The sequence below is a fragment of the Nomascus leucogenys genome, chromosome X (genome assembly GCF_006542625.1).
Source record: "Nomascus leucogenys isolate Asia chromosome X, Asia_NLE_v1, whole genome shotgun sequence".
NCBI classification, from domain to species: Eukaryota; Metazoa; Chordata; class Mammalia; order Primates; family Hylobatidae; genus Nomascus; species Nomascus leucogenys.
In genome coordinates, this window is record NC_044406.1 from 68,305,843 (window position 1) to 68,320,631 (window position 14,789).

The window sequence follows — 14,789 nt, forward strand, 5'->3', positions numbered from 1 at the left end:
TTCCTGAGACGGAGTCTCACTCTGTCGCACAGGCTGGGGTGCAGTGGCGTGATTTTGGCTCACTGCAACCTCTGCCTCCCGGGTTCAAGTGATTCTTCTGCCTCTGCCTCACTCTCGGAGTAGCTGGATTACAAGCGTGTGCCACCACGCCTGGCTAATTTTTGTATTTTTAGTAGAGACAGGGTTTCACCATATTGGCCAGGCTGGTCTCGAACTCCTGACCTCATGATCTGCCCACCTTGGCCTCCCAAAGTGCTAGGTTTACAGGCGTGAGCAACTGTGCCTGGCAAGAACTGTTATTTTTCAAAACATACACCTCCCTACTTCAGTTGTTTCATCTGGAATCTTAGTCCTCTCTTTATATAATACTGGTTGTTTGATGAAAGAAATTAGACACTCAGTATTTTGGAAACAAGTTAAGTAATAAGATTAATTTTCATTTTAGAGGTTTATACAATTTAAAAGAAAAGGATGAATTATATAAAATAATAGAGAAGCTAATGCTTTCCCCTTTTGTTTTCATTTTAGAATGTAGCAATTTTAAATAAAAGTGAATGGGCAGGAAAAAAATTAATTGATCTGGAAATATTATATAGATACCTTGAAGGCAACTAGTTGAATGTTATTTGCATAGCTGGAAATCATCTATTTATTTAATAAAATAAGCATGTTTTTATAGCCTTGGTATAATAAAACGGGTTATTTGGGCTTTTTATATATATGACTTTATCATTGGTCTTACTTATTGAATTATTTCAGTTTCAGTAACTTTTCTCTTAATTTCTGCATACTTCCTATTTTTTTCTTTTTCATTTCCCATTAAAATGAGTTGGCTTTATGAGATGAAATAATTTAGGCCTACAATGAGTATAGGTAGTCCTATGACATACCTGTGTATTTACTACCCAGCCTAAGAAGTTAAACATTAAATATATAGTTGCATTTCCCCTTTGTGCTCCTCTCAAGTCACTCCTCTCCCCTCTCTCCCCTCAATCTATTGAATTTGGAGTTTATCATGTCTGTGCACATTTTTATATTTTTACTATCACAACTATATATGTGTGCATACAAAAACAATGTATAACATTGTTTTATGTTTTTAAACCTTTGTATCTTTTTTTGTACGTAACATCAACATTTTATTTTATTTTTTATTCATAAGCATTGTTTTATTTTGTCTTGCATATTTTAAAATGTATTAGATGGTATCAAACTATCACTTTGTCATTTGCATTTTTCTTAGAACATTGTTTTCTTAGAACAATGTTTCTTAGAACGTTTTTCTTAGAACATTGTTTTCTTAGAACATGCATTTATGTATCAACATATATTGATACATAAAAATACTTCTAGTTCATTTGTTTTTAAAATTATTTTGTGGCACATTATAATTATTCATATTTATGGGGTACAATTTGATGTTTTGATACATCTACATGTTGTACAATGATCAAATCAGGGTGTTTAGCATATCTATCACCTCATACATTTATCAGTGCTTTGTGATGAGAACATTCAAAAGCCTCTCATCCAGCTATTTTGTAATGTACAATACCTTACTGTTAACAATCCTCAACCTACTGTACAATAAAAACACCAGAACTTATTCCTTCTATCTAAATGTGACCTTGTCCCATTTACCAACCTCTTTCCATCCTTCCCTCCCCAGTCTCTGGTAACCACTGTTCTACTCTATGACAGCAACCTTTTTTTTTTTTTTTTTTTGAAATTCCACATGAGCAAGATCATGTGGTATTTGTCTTTCTGTGTCTGGCTTATTTCACTTAACATGATGTCTTCCAGGTCCATCCATGTTGTCACAGATGGCAGAATTCTTTTTTATGGCTGAATAGTATTCCATGTATATATATATATACATATTTTGTTTATGCATTTATCCATTGTTGGACATGGATTGATTCCATATTTTGGCTATTGCAAATACTGCTGCAATAAACATGGCAGTGCAGATAATCTCTTCAACATACCAATTTCATTTCCTTTGAATAAATACCCAGTAGTGGGATTGCTGGATCATATGGTAGTTCAATTTTCAATTTTTTGAGGAATCACCCTACTGTTTTCCATAGTGGCTATACTAATTTACAATCCCACCAACTGTGTATAAGGGTTCCCTTTTCTCCATATCGTCACCACCCCTTTTCTTTTGTTATTTTGATAATAACTGGAGTGAGTTGGTATCTCCTTGTGGTTTTCATTTGCATTTTCCTGGTGATCAGTGGTATGGATTGGATCTGTGTCTTGGCCAAATCTCATGTTGAAATGTAATCCCCAGTGTTGGAGGTGGAGCCTAGTGGGAAGTGTTTGGAACATGGAGGCATATCCCTCATGAATGGCTTTGCACTATCCCCTTGGTGATGAGTGAGTTCACATGAGATCTGGTTGTTCAAAAGTGTGTGGCACCTCCCATTCTGTCTCTCTTGCTCCCACATCACCTTCCACCATGAACAAAAGCTCCTTGAGGCTTCACTGGAAGCTGAGCAGATACTGACACCATACTTGTACAGCCTGCAGAACTGTGAGTCAATTAAACCTCTTTTCTTTATCAATTACCCAGTCTCAGTTATTTCTTTCTTTCTTTCTTTTTTTTTTTTTTTTTTTAACTGACACAGGGTCTTGCTCTTTCACCTAGGCTGGAGTGCAGTGACCCAGTCACAGCTCACTACAGCCTTGACCTCCTGGGCTTACATGATCCTCCCACCTCAGCCTCCAGGTAGCTGGGAATACAGGTGTGTGCCACTACACCCGGCTAATTTTTGTATTTTTTGTAGAGACTGAGTTTTGCCGTGTTGCCCAGGCATGTCTCAAACTCCAGGGCTCAAGCATTCTGCCTGCTTTGGCATCCCAAAGTGGTGGGATTACAGGTGTGAGCCACTGCACCTGGCCAGGTATTTCTTTATAGCAATGCAAGAGCAGCCTAACACAATTAGTGATGTTGAGTGTTTTTTCATGTGCTTGTTGGGTATTTGTATGTCTTCTTTTGAGAAATCTCTATTAAAGTCTTTTGGTCATTTAAAAAATTTTATTATTATTATACTTTAAGTTTTAGGGTACATGTGCACAACGTGCAGGTTTGTTACATATGTATACATATGCCATGTTGGTGTGCTGCACCCATTAACTCGTCATTGGAAACAATTAACAAAGTAAAGAGACAATCTACAGAATGGGAGAAAATATTTACAAACTATACATTTATCAAGGGGTTAATATCCAGAATATATAAAGAACTTAACTACCACAAAATAACCTGACTAAAAAATGACCAAATGACGAGTCTTATTTTGTGGTCGTTAAGTTCTTTATATATTCTGGATATTAACCCCTTGATAAATGTATAGTTTGTAAATATTTTCTCCCATTCTGTAGATTGTCTCTTTACTTTGTTAATTGTTTCCTTTGCTGTGCAAAAGCTTTTCAGTTTTATGTAATCTCATTTGTCTACTTTTGCTTTTGTTGTCTGTGCTTTTGAGGTCCACTCAAAACTTCCTTGCTAAGCCCAATGCTGTAAAACATTTCCTGCATGTTTTTTTTTAGTAGTTTCATAGTTTCAGATTTTATATTTAAGCATTTAATCCATTTTGAGTAGATTTTTGTATATGGTGAGAGGTAGGGGTCTAGTCTCATTCTTCTGCATGTGGCTATTCAATTTTCTCAGCACCACTTATTGAAGAGAGCAGTGTGTGTTTGATATGGTTTGGATGTTTGTCCTTTCCAAATCTCATGTTGAAATGTGATTCCCAGTGTTGGAGGTGGGACTTGTGGGAGGTGATTGGATCATGGGGGAAGATCCTTCATGACTGGTTTGGCACCATGTCCTTGGTGATAAGCAAGATATGGTGGGTTTTGTTTTTGTTTGTTTGTTAGTTTGTTTTTCGCCATCTCTTACAGGAAGGAGAAATCTGGTTGTTTAAAAGATTCTGGGACCTCCCCCTGTCTCTCTTGCCCATTCTCTTGCCATGTGACATGCTGGCATACCTTCGCCTTCTGCCATAATTGTAAGCTTCCTGAGGCCCTCACAAGAAGCAAATGCCAGCATCATGCTTCTGTATAGCCTGTACAACCATGAGCCCAAATAAATTCTCTTTTCTTTATAAATTGCCCGATCTCAGGTATTTCCTTATAGTGATGCAAAAATGGACTAACAGTGTTCTGAACACCTTTTTTTGGAAAATCAGATGGCTGTAGGTGCATGAATTTATTTTAGGGCTCTATTCTGTTCCATTGTGTATGTGCCTGTTTTTATACCAATACTATGCTGCTTTGATTACTATAGCCTTGTAGTATATTTTCAAGTCAGGTAGTGTGATGCCTCCAGCCTTGTTCTTTTTGCTTCAGATTGCTTTGGCTATCTGGGGACTTTTGTCATTCCATATGAATTTTAGGGTAGTTTTTTCCTATGTGAAGACTGTCATTGATATTTTTATAGGGATTGCATTAAGTCTGTAGATTGCTCTGGGTAGTATGGCCATTTTAACAATATTAATTCTTCCAATCCATGAACATAGGATAGCTTTTCATTTGTTTCTGTCTTCTTCAATTTCTTTCATCAATGTTTTATAGTTTTTTTTGTTTGTTTGTTTTTTTTTTTTTTTTTTTTGGAGACAGAGTCTCACTTTGTCACCCAGGCTGGAATGCAATGGCATGATCTCAGCTCACTGCAACCTCTGCCTCCAGGGTTCAAGTGATTCTCCTGCCTCCGCCTCCCAAGTAGCTAGGATTACAGGTGTGCACCATCATGCCCAGCTAATTTTGTATTTTTAGAAGACATAGGGTTTCTCCATGTTGGCCAGGCTAGTCTCGAACTCCTGACCTCAGGTGATCTGCTCGCCTCAGCCTCCCAAAGTGCTGGGATTACAGGCGTGAGCCACCGCACCCAGCCAGTATTTTATAGCTTTTAGTGTAGAGATCTTTCACCTCCTTAGTTAAGTTTATTCCTAAGTATCTTTTTTTTTTATGTAGCAATTGTAAATGGAATTTTTTAATTTTTTTTCAGGTGGTTTGCTATTAGTATATAGAAACACTACTGATTTTAATAAGTTGATTTCGTATCCTGTGACTTTACTGAATTTATTTTTTAGTTCTGTTTTTTAGTAGATTCTTTAGGGCTTTCTGTGTATAAGATCATGCCACCTGCAAACAGGGACAGTTTGACTTTCTTCTGAAACTTTTTTTTCTAAACTATGTTTATGGGATTTATCCCTGTGGCTACTTGTAGCTCTACTTCAAGCTTTCTCATTGTCAGTGCTATAGACATTTGGGGCCAGATCATTCTTTGTTGTGAGGGGCTTTCTTGTCCATTACAGGATAATTGGCAGTATCCATGGCCTCTATGCACTAGATGCCAGTAGTACTCCCTTGCTGCACTCTGAGTTGTGACAACCAAAAGTGTCTCCAGACATTTTGAAATGTCCTATTGGTGGTGACATCACCCCTTCTCTCAGTGAGAATCACAATTCTAGTTCATTCATTTTAACTTCTATATTATGTTTCATTACAAATATACCACAACCAATTTTGTCATTTCCTTGTTGATGGACATCTAGATTATTTCCAGAGTTTTAACTATTAGCAACATTGTTGCAATGAGCATTTTTGTTCTTGTTTCCTTGTGCACATGTGTGAGACTCTGTCTAGGGTACTATGCTTAGGAGAGAAAATGCTGAGTTTTAATATATGCATATTTTCAACTCTACCAGCTATCATGAAGCAGTTTCCATAATTGTACTAATTTATACTCTAACCAACGGAACAAGAGAGATCCTGTTTCTCCATATACTCACCAACACTTGGTATTGTCAGATTTTGAGATTTTTATCTACCTGATGGAGGTGCATTATATTCATTGTGGTTTTAATTAGAATTTCCTTGATTACCACAAGGATCACAAATTGTGCAGATAGAATTGTATCCAAAAAAGGATTAAGCCTGGGCGTGGTGGCTCATGCCTGTAATCCCAGCACTTTGGGAGGCTGAGGCGGGTGGACCACTTGAGGTCAGGAGTTCGAGATCAGCCTGGCCAACATGGTGAAACCCCATCTCTACTAAAAATACAAAAATTACCCGGGCCTGGTGGCATTGCTTTTAGTCCCAGCTACTCAGGAGGCTGAGGCAGGAGAATCACTTGAACCTGGGAGGTGGAGGTTGCAGTGAGCTGAGACTGCTCCACTGCACTCCAGCCTGGGCGACAGAGCAAGACTCTGTCTCAAGAAACAAAAACAACAGCAAAACAAAACAAAACTCCCAAAAAGAATTAAATCTTACTGCATGATTACTGAGAATACAGGAGCCTTTCCCAAATTATAAGTGCTGATTATTTTAGGGGAATTTTAGAATGATGTTTGAGCTTCTGTGACTAGCTTTAAGAAGTGGTTTTGAACAATCAGACTTCATATGTGCCATGTTTTGTACTCAATTTCTGTAGTTTCTGTTTCCAAACCAGAGATGATCATCTAGTCATAATGTGTCCAGAATTGGTGGGTTCTTGGTCTCACTGGCTTCAAGAATGAAGCCGCGGACCCTCGCGGTGAGTGTTACAGTTCTTAAAGGCGGCGTGTCTGGAGTTTGTTCCTTCTGATGTTCGGATGTGTTAGGAGTTTCTTCCTTCTGGTGGGGTTCGTGGTCTCGCTGGCTCAGGAGTGAAGCTGCGGACCTTCGCAGTGAGTGTTACAGCTCTTAAGGCGGTGCGTCTGGAGTTGTTCGTTCCTCCCAGTGGGTTCGTGGTCTCGCTGGCTTCAGGAGTGAAGCTGCAGACCTTCGCGGTGAGTGTTACAGCTCATAAAGGCAGTGTGGACCCAAAGAGTGAGCAGCAGCAGGAATTATTGCAAAGAGCAAAAGAACAAAGCTTCCACAGTGTGGAAGGGGACCCGAGTGGGTTGCCACTGCTGGCTCTGGCAGCCTGCTTTTATTCTTTTATCTGGCCCCACCCACATCCTGCTGATTGGTAGAGCTGAGTGGTCTGTTTTGACAGGGCGCTGATTGGTGTGTTTACAATCCCTGAGCTAGACACAAAGGTTCTCCACATCCCCACCAGATTAGCTAGATACAGAGTGTCCACACAAAGGTTCTCCAAGTCCCCACCAGAGTAGCTAGATACAGAGTGTCCACTGGTGCATTCACAAACCCTGAGCCAGACACAGGGTGCTGATTGGTGTGTTTACAAACCTTGAGCTAGATACAGAGTGCCGATTGGTGTATTTACAATCCCTGAGCTAGACATAAAGGTTCTCCAAGGCCCCACTAGACTCAGGAGCCCAGCTGGCTTCACCCAGTGGATCCCGCACTGGGGCTGCAGGTGGAGCTGCCTGCCAGTCCCGCACCGTGCGCCCGCACTCCTCAGTCCTTGGGTGGTCGATGGGACTGGGCGCTGTGGAGCAGGGGGCGGCGCTCATCAGGGAGGCTCGGTCGCACAGGAGCCCACGGAGGGAGTGGGAGGCTCAGGCATGGCGGGCTGCAGGTCCGGAGCCCTGCCCCGCGGGAAGGCAGCTAAGGCCCTGTGAGAAATCGAGCGTAGCGCCGGTGGGCTGGCACTGCTGGGGGACCCAGTACACCCTCCGCAGCCGCTGTCCCCGGGTGCTAAGCCCTTCATTGACCTGGGCCGGCAGGGCTGGCCGGCTGCTCCGAGTGCGGGGCCCGCCAAGCCCACGCCCACCCGGAGCTCCAGCTGGCCCGCAAGCGCTGTGCCCAGCCCCGGTTCCCACTCGCGCCTCTCCCTCCATGCCTCCCTGCAAGCTGAGGGAGCCGGCTCCGGCCTTGGCCAGCCCAGAAAGGGGCTCCCACAGTGCAGCGGTGGGCTGAAGGGCTCCTCAAATGCCACCAAAGTGGGAGCCCAGGCAGAGGAGGCGCCAAGAGCGAGCGAGGGCTGTGAGGACTGCCAGCACGCTGTCACCTCTCAATAATATTGTTCTTCCTCTTAGAAAATGATATTACTGATGGTGATTACCATCTCTACTTAGGGAATGGCTCAAAATATATTAATAACTTGAAGTTATTTCCCTCAGTGTTGTTGGATGCTTTTGTTCTCAGAGTCACTCATCACTAACAGCTGGATGCCAAATTTGTCTCTTTGATACTGTTGTTTCCCAGAAGCCTACATTTTTTTTCCATACCATATGAAACTGTTTATGATCTTACTCTGTTTTCTGAGTCATTTTGCTAAATGCAATGGGATGTTACAAAAGATATTCCTGGTTTTGTACCTACCTTTAAGACATTTAAAATGAAAAAGATGGGACATAACATATATAACAAAGTCAATTAGAGTTGTGTGTATATGTAATGAAGTAGTGAGAGTGAGATGGAATTCCTCCGAGGTTTCATGTGTAAAGTCCAATTTAAGTAGAGTTTTGAAAAAAACAATGCAGGTGAATTACGAAAGCAGAAAGAAATATGTATTCAGAGTTGATGTGACTTAAATTAAGATGTAGTGGGAAAAGTGGCTTAATTAATATAATTTTTGTTTGTGCTCACACATTGTGGACTCCTCAATACTTACTTCCTGGGTGAATTATCCAGTGCCTTTCTGCCTGACTGATGTCTCTCAGTTCCTCAGTAAGCCTGAGAGTTAGTCCAGTGCTTTGGTCTGGGACATACCCCATGATAAAACTGTATTTCAGTCTTACATTCCTAAACAGGTAAACTAGCCTTCACCTACCAAAGGTATTGTATTCTAAAAGTTTGTTGCCAATTCTGTTTGTTGAATTTGATGTTTTCCCATAAAACGATTCAGTCAACTTTGGTAATCTTGCGAGATTAGCCCTCAAAAGCCCCATTTGACCCATAAGATACAGGAGCGCGTCTGAGTTCTGTGTTCTGGAGGTAGACAGCCAAAGCTATAAGGAGAATAAGGAAGAGTTTCCTTTTTTAGGCTCAGGACTATCCTTAGGTAAAATTTTGATAGGATCTGTTTGTTTTAGACATTCTTCTACTTCCATTTTTATACCCTTGTACTGCTTCCCACTGACTCCTCCTGGGCCCCTAATACCTTCATGCTTGCCTTAAGTACTCCATCCTGGACTCGCTACCTGAACTCATCCTATTTGTCCTTTGCTCCCAAACTTGCCTTTCCTGTCCTTTCTGGGCTTTTGTTCTCTTGCAGTAACTGACCTTATGTAGGTATTAAGAGATATAATTCCAACTATCATCCCCCTGATTATTGAGATATAATTCCAACTATCATCCCCCTGATTATCAAAAAAGAGTTTATATTTTAAAAAGAAGATACAATGGATGTTAAGACAACTGACCTTCAAAAAGTCACTTCATGAGGGAAAAGAGATATGGAAGGAGCGATTCTAGATTAAATGAGACAAAAGAGACATAAAACCAAATGCAATGTGTGAACCTTGTGAGAGTCCTGAATAGTAAAATTATTGGACTTCTTCAGACTTGAAAACTTGTACACAAAAGGACACTATCAAGAGAATGGAGGATTTGGGTACAAGCGGTTGAAAGATGGTTTGGCTGCTCTGGTCGGATTCTGCTGTCCCAGTGAGGCTGGAAAATAGGGTCTGGAGGCAGGATCATAAGGCTGATTCACACTTCAGCTATGACAGGAAATATCCTCTCATAGAGCATAGGCCAAGTAAATGATTTTGTAACTTTACTTCATCCTCTCCTTTTACATAGGGTGTACTCCAAGTAGAGGGTATTTAAACTCACAAAAACTCTGTAAGAGGGCCTTTTGAGCCCCTGTGCTCAGGGCCGCTCCCATACTGTGGAGTGTACTTTCATTTTCAACAAATCCCTTCATTCCTTCCTTGCTTTGTTTGTGCGTTTTGTCCAATTCTTTGTTTAAGACGCCAAGAACCTGGACACCCTCCACTGTTAACACCAGCCCTTCCCTGTGGCTGACCCTGAGGTGTTACGAGTTTCTTCACAGCCCTGCTTCCTCTCTCTTCTCCCTCATTTTCAGACCCCTCTTCAGCATCTTCCCTGGGAATTGCTGTGAGTTTAGGCCGGCCCATTTTGAGCAGGAGCAGCAGCCGAACAGTAGACCTGCTGGAGGAAGTGGGGCTGCAGATCAGAGACACAGCATTTTCGTCACCCAAACTTCTTGAAGCCATATCTACAGTATCAGCTCAAGTGGAAGAGCTTGCCGTCAAATGTACGGAAAATGCACATTTCCTTAAAACATGACGGGACCTCTTGAAAGAACGCTGTGATTCCTGGAAATCTGACAATTGATTTGGCATACTTAGCTCTTTGATAGTGACTGTGTAATAATTCATACTTCCTCATATATGATCATTTCACATGTGCCACATATATAGGATAATATCTAGCAGTTCTCTATATCTTCAGACTGAAATTTTTCTTGGTTTTCTTGACCTTTGTAAAAGCAGAATACTGATTCTATTTTTGATGTTGATCAGTACTTGTTTATTCTTACACTTTCTGCCCTTCAAACTTTCATAAAATCCTTTACAAAACTTAATTTTATCAGTAGATAGTTAATATTAATTGTGCCACAGTGCTACCAGTAGCAAACTAAGTGGACCATTATTTGTTGTGCAGTAAGATGCGGAGCATGGCAGAGTTAAAAGTTGAGCTTCATCTTATGAACCAAGGGAGGTAACTTTAAGGTTGCCAATGGTAGTTCCAGCTCCATTAGGCTAAGTTCTGTAGAGCAAAGGATTGTCTTACTTACTTCGATATCCCCAGCACCTAAAACAGTGTCACACAGCATTCACTAAATGTTTATTGAAAAGAAGAGTTGACTAACATAATACAAAGCTATTTTTCCTTCCTGTATTTAGCAGGAAGACTCTAGTTGTTTCTCTAAAAAATGTATGAATCAGGACTTTGTTGACTTGAAGGAAAATGTTATCTTTTTCACAGAGATTTTAACTTTGATGATAGCTTTTAAAAATGTGATAAATACTTTTGTCCTCCTATGATTATTTTAAAAAGTCTTTTTTGAGACAGGGTCTCATTCTGTCTCCCAGGCTGGAGTGCAGTGGTGCAATCTTGGCTCACTGCAATCTCTGCCTCCTGGGTTCAAGTGATTCTCCTGCCTCAGCCTCCCCAGTAGCTGGGATTACAGGCGTGTGCCACCATACCCGGCTAATTTTTTGTATTTTTAGTAGAGACAAGGTTTCACCATATTGACCAGGCTGGTCTCGAACTCCTGACCTCAAGTGATCCACCCGCCTTGGCCTCCCAAAGTGTTGGGATTACAGGCATGAGCCACCGCACCCAGCTAAGAAGTCTTTATTTCAGAAAATGAAAGACTGTCTAGAAAGAACGAATTTTTTTTCCTATTTATTTCTATGGTTACTGCTTTTACACTTAGTTTTTTTTGTTTTTGGTATTTTTATATATTTGATTGCTGTCTTTAAAGTGCCTTATCAGATTTATGGCTCTGTACTATGAATTTTGGAGCTTTACAAGTTATTTACATAATTCTAACTAAGTTACTTTGCTTCCAATACGTCAAATTTAAATAACATGATTGTTTTTATATTATTTGACCTTAGTGACAATGTCCAATTTTGTTTGTTCTGTATCTTATGTCGCTTTTTGGTAGTTTGTATTATGTGTGAATGATTAAGCCAACTAATTCTGTACCATATATAACTTCTGGATATTTGATATGACATCTTAATTCTTTGTAGATATGGTGATGTGTACAGAATGATATTCTGAAGCTCCACAACGGTGCATTGAAAGGCTGCAGATGGATGGCCAAATAATAGTTTTGTTTAGCATATTAGGTCTAGCTCTGGACTCTTTTTTTATACTTTAAGTTCTGGGGTACATATGCAGAACGTGCAGTTTTGTTACATAGGTATACATGTGCCATGGTGGTTTGCTGCACCCATCAACCCATCACCTACATTAGGTATTTCTCCTAACGTTATCCCTTGCCTAATCCCCACCCCCCGACAGGCCCCAGTGTGTGATGCTTCCCTCCCTATGTCCATGTGTTCTCATTGTTCAAATCCCACTTACAAGTGAGAACATGCAGTGTTTGGTTTTCTGTTCATGTGATAGTTTGCTGAGAATTATTGTTTCCAGCTTCATCCATGTCCCTGCAAAGGACATGAACTCATCCTTTTTTATGGCTGCATGGTATTCCATGGTGTATATGTGCCACATTTTCTTTATCCAGTCTGTTATTGATGGACATTTAGGTTGGTTCCAAGTCTTTGCTATTGTGAATAGTGCCACAGTAAACATACATGTGCATGTGTCTTTATAGTAGAATGATTTATAATCCTTTGGGTATATATCCTGTAATTGGATTGCTGGATCAAATGGTATTTCTAGTTCTAGATCCTTGAGGAATCACCACACTGTCTTCCACAATGGTTGAACTAATTTACACTCCCACCAACAATGTAAAAGCACTGGACTTTTTTTTTTTTTAAGTTAAAAGATCACACATAGGGTGTGATTTCTATACCAAAGATATGCTTATTTCAGTATTAGGAAAAATATTTTTCTTACATGTCCTGAAAATTGTGATTTTAAAAATGTACAAAATAAATTTTTATTAAAAGCAAATTTTATTTCAAAAAAAAGAAGAATGAAAGACAACCAACTGGATAGGAGAAAGTATTTGAAAGTCATATATCTGATAAGGGATTAATATCCAAGAATATAAAGAACTCTTACAACTCAACAACAACAACAAAACAACCTTATTAAAAATTGGGTAGAGTGCTTGAATAGACATTTCTTCAAAGATATACAAATACCCAATAAGCACATGAAAAGATGCTTGACATTATTAGTAATCAGAGAAATGTGAATCAAAACCACAATGAGATACCACTTCACACCTGCTAGGATGGGTAGAATAAAAAAGATAATAGGTATTGGAGGTGGAACAATTGGGGCCCTCATATACTGCTGATGGGAGTATAAATGGTACAGTCACTTTGGAAAACAGTCTGGCAGATCCTCAAACAATTAAACATAGAGTTATTATATGATCCAGCAAGTCTACTCTTAGGTATTACCAAAGAGAAATGAAAACACAAAAGTTTGTACATGAATGTTTCTAGCAGCATTATTCATAATAGCCAAAAGATGGAAACAACCCAAGTGTTCATCAACTGACAAATAGATAAAATATGGTATATCTATGCAGTGGAATATTATTCAGCCATAAAAGGGAATGATGTTCTGATATGTGCTGTAACATGGATGAACACTGAAAACATGCTACATGAAAGAAGTCAGTCACAAAAGACCACATATTACGTGATTCCATTCATCTGAAATGTCCAGAAGAGGAAAATCTATACAAACAAAGTAGATTAGTGGTTGCCTAGGACAGAAGGCTTAGGAGGTGATGACTGATAGGTAAGGGGTATGTTTTGTTGTTGTTGTTGTTGTTTTTAGGTGACGAAAATGTTCTGAAATTGCCTGTGGTGATGGTTGCACATGTCTGTGAATATGCTAACAACTATTGAATTATACACTTTAAATGTGTGAATTATATAATATGTGAACTACATCTCAAGAATGTTTTAAAACTGGTGTTGGGAAAACAGGACATCCTCATGTAAAACAATGTATGTTGGATCCTTACCATACACCATGTACAACAATTAACTCAGAATTGATTAAAGACCTAAATATAAGAGCCAAAACTACAAAAACTCTTAGAAGAAAACATAGCAGTAAATGTTCATAAGTTTGAATGTGGCAATGGTTTCTTAGATATGACACAAAAAACACAAAAGAAAAAAGATAAATTGGACTTCACAAATTAAAAGCTTTTGTGATTCAATGGACACCATCAAGAAAGTGAAAAGAATAGAGTACCGATACATTTTACACATCAATGTACCTTGAAAACATTATGCTAAGTGAAAGAATCCAGACACACAAGGACACATATTGAATGAATCAATTTATATGAAATGACCATATAGGCAAATCCATAGAGATGGGAAATAAAATTAGTGTTTGCCAGGGGCTGTGAGTAGAGAGGAATGGGGAGTGTTGCTAATGGGCATGGGATTTCTTTTTGGAGTAATGAAAATGTTTTGCAACTACATAGTCATTATGGTTGCACATCCGTGTGAATGTACTAAAACGTACTGAACTGGATACCTTAAAAGGCTGAATTTTTTTCATTTCTTCTTAAAAAAAGCCAGGATAGATGTGCAGAACGTGCAGGTTTGTTACATAGGTACATGTGTGCTATGATGGTTTGCTGCATCTATTGACCCATCCTTTAAGTTTCCTCCCCTCACCCCTTACCCCCCAACAGGCCCCAGTGTGTGATGTTCCCCTCCCTGTGGCCATGTGTTCTCGTTGTGCAACTCCCACTTATGAGCACGAACATGCAGCATTTGGTTCTCTGTTCCTGTGTGAGTCTGCTGAGGATGATGGTTTCCAGCTTCATTCATATCCCTGCAAAGGACATGATCTCATTCCTTTGTATGGCTGCATAGTATTCCATGGTGTATATGTACCACATTTTCTTTATCCAGTCTATCATTGATGGGCATTTGGGTTGGTTCCAAGTCTTTGTTATTGTAAATAGTGCTGCAATAAACATATGTGTGCATGTGTCTTTATAGTAGAATGATTTATATTCCTCTGGGTATATACCCAGTAATGGGGTTGCTGGGTCAAATGGTATTTCTGGTTCTGGATCCTCAAGGAATCGCCATACTGTCTTCCACAATAGTTGAACTAATTCACATTCCCACCAACAGTGTAAAAGCGTTCCTATTTCCCCACGGCCTCACCAGCATCTGTTGTTTCCTGACTTTTTAATAATTGCCATTCTGACTGGCATGAGATGG

The 14,789-nt window shown here is 39.7% G+C and overlaps 1 protein-coding gene and 1 pseudogene across 3 annotated transcripts in view; both read left to right on the forward strand.

Annotated features, from left to right (window-relative positions):
* Positions 1–14,789, forward strand: part of ATP7A (ATPase copper transporting alpha) — a 135,891-nt gene that overhangs the window by 41,603 nt on the left and 79,499 nt on the right. The window contains exon 2 of one of the 3 annotated variants that reach the window (XM_030807383.1): positions 9,935–10,126. The exons of the other annotated variants lie outside the window; for them this stretch is intronic. The gene's annotated coding sequence lies outside the window, so the exon portion shown is untranslated. The remainder of the gene's footprint in view (positions 1–9,934; positions 10,127–14,789) is intronic. 3 annotated transcript variants of the gene reach the window in all.
* Positions 9,475–10,206, forward strand: LOC105738093 (annotated as a pseudogene).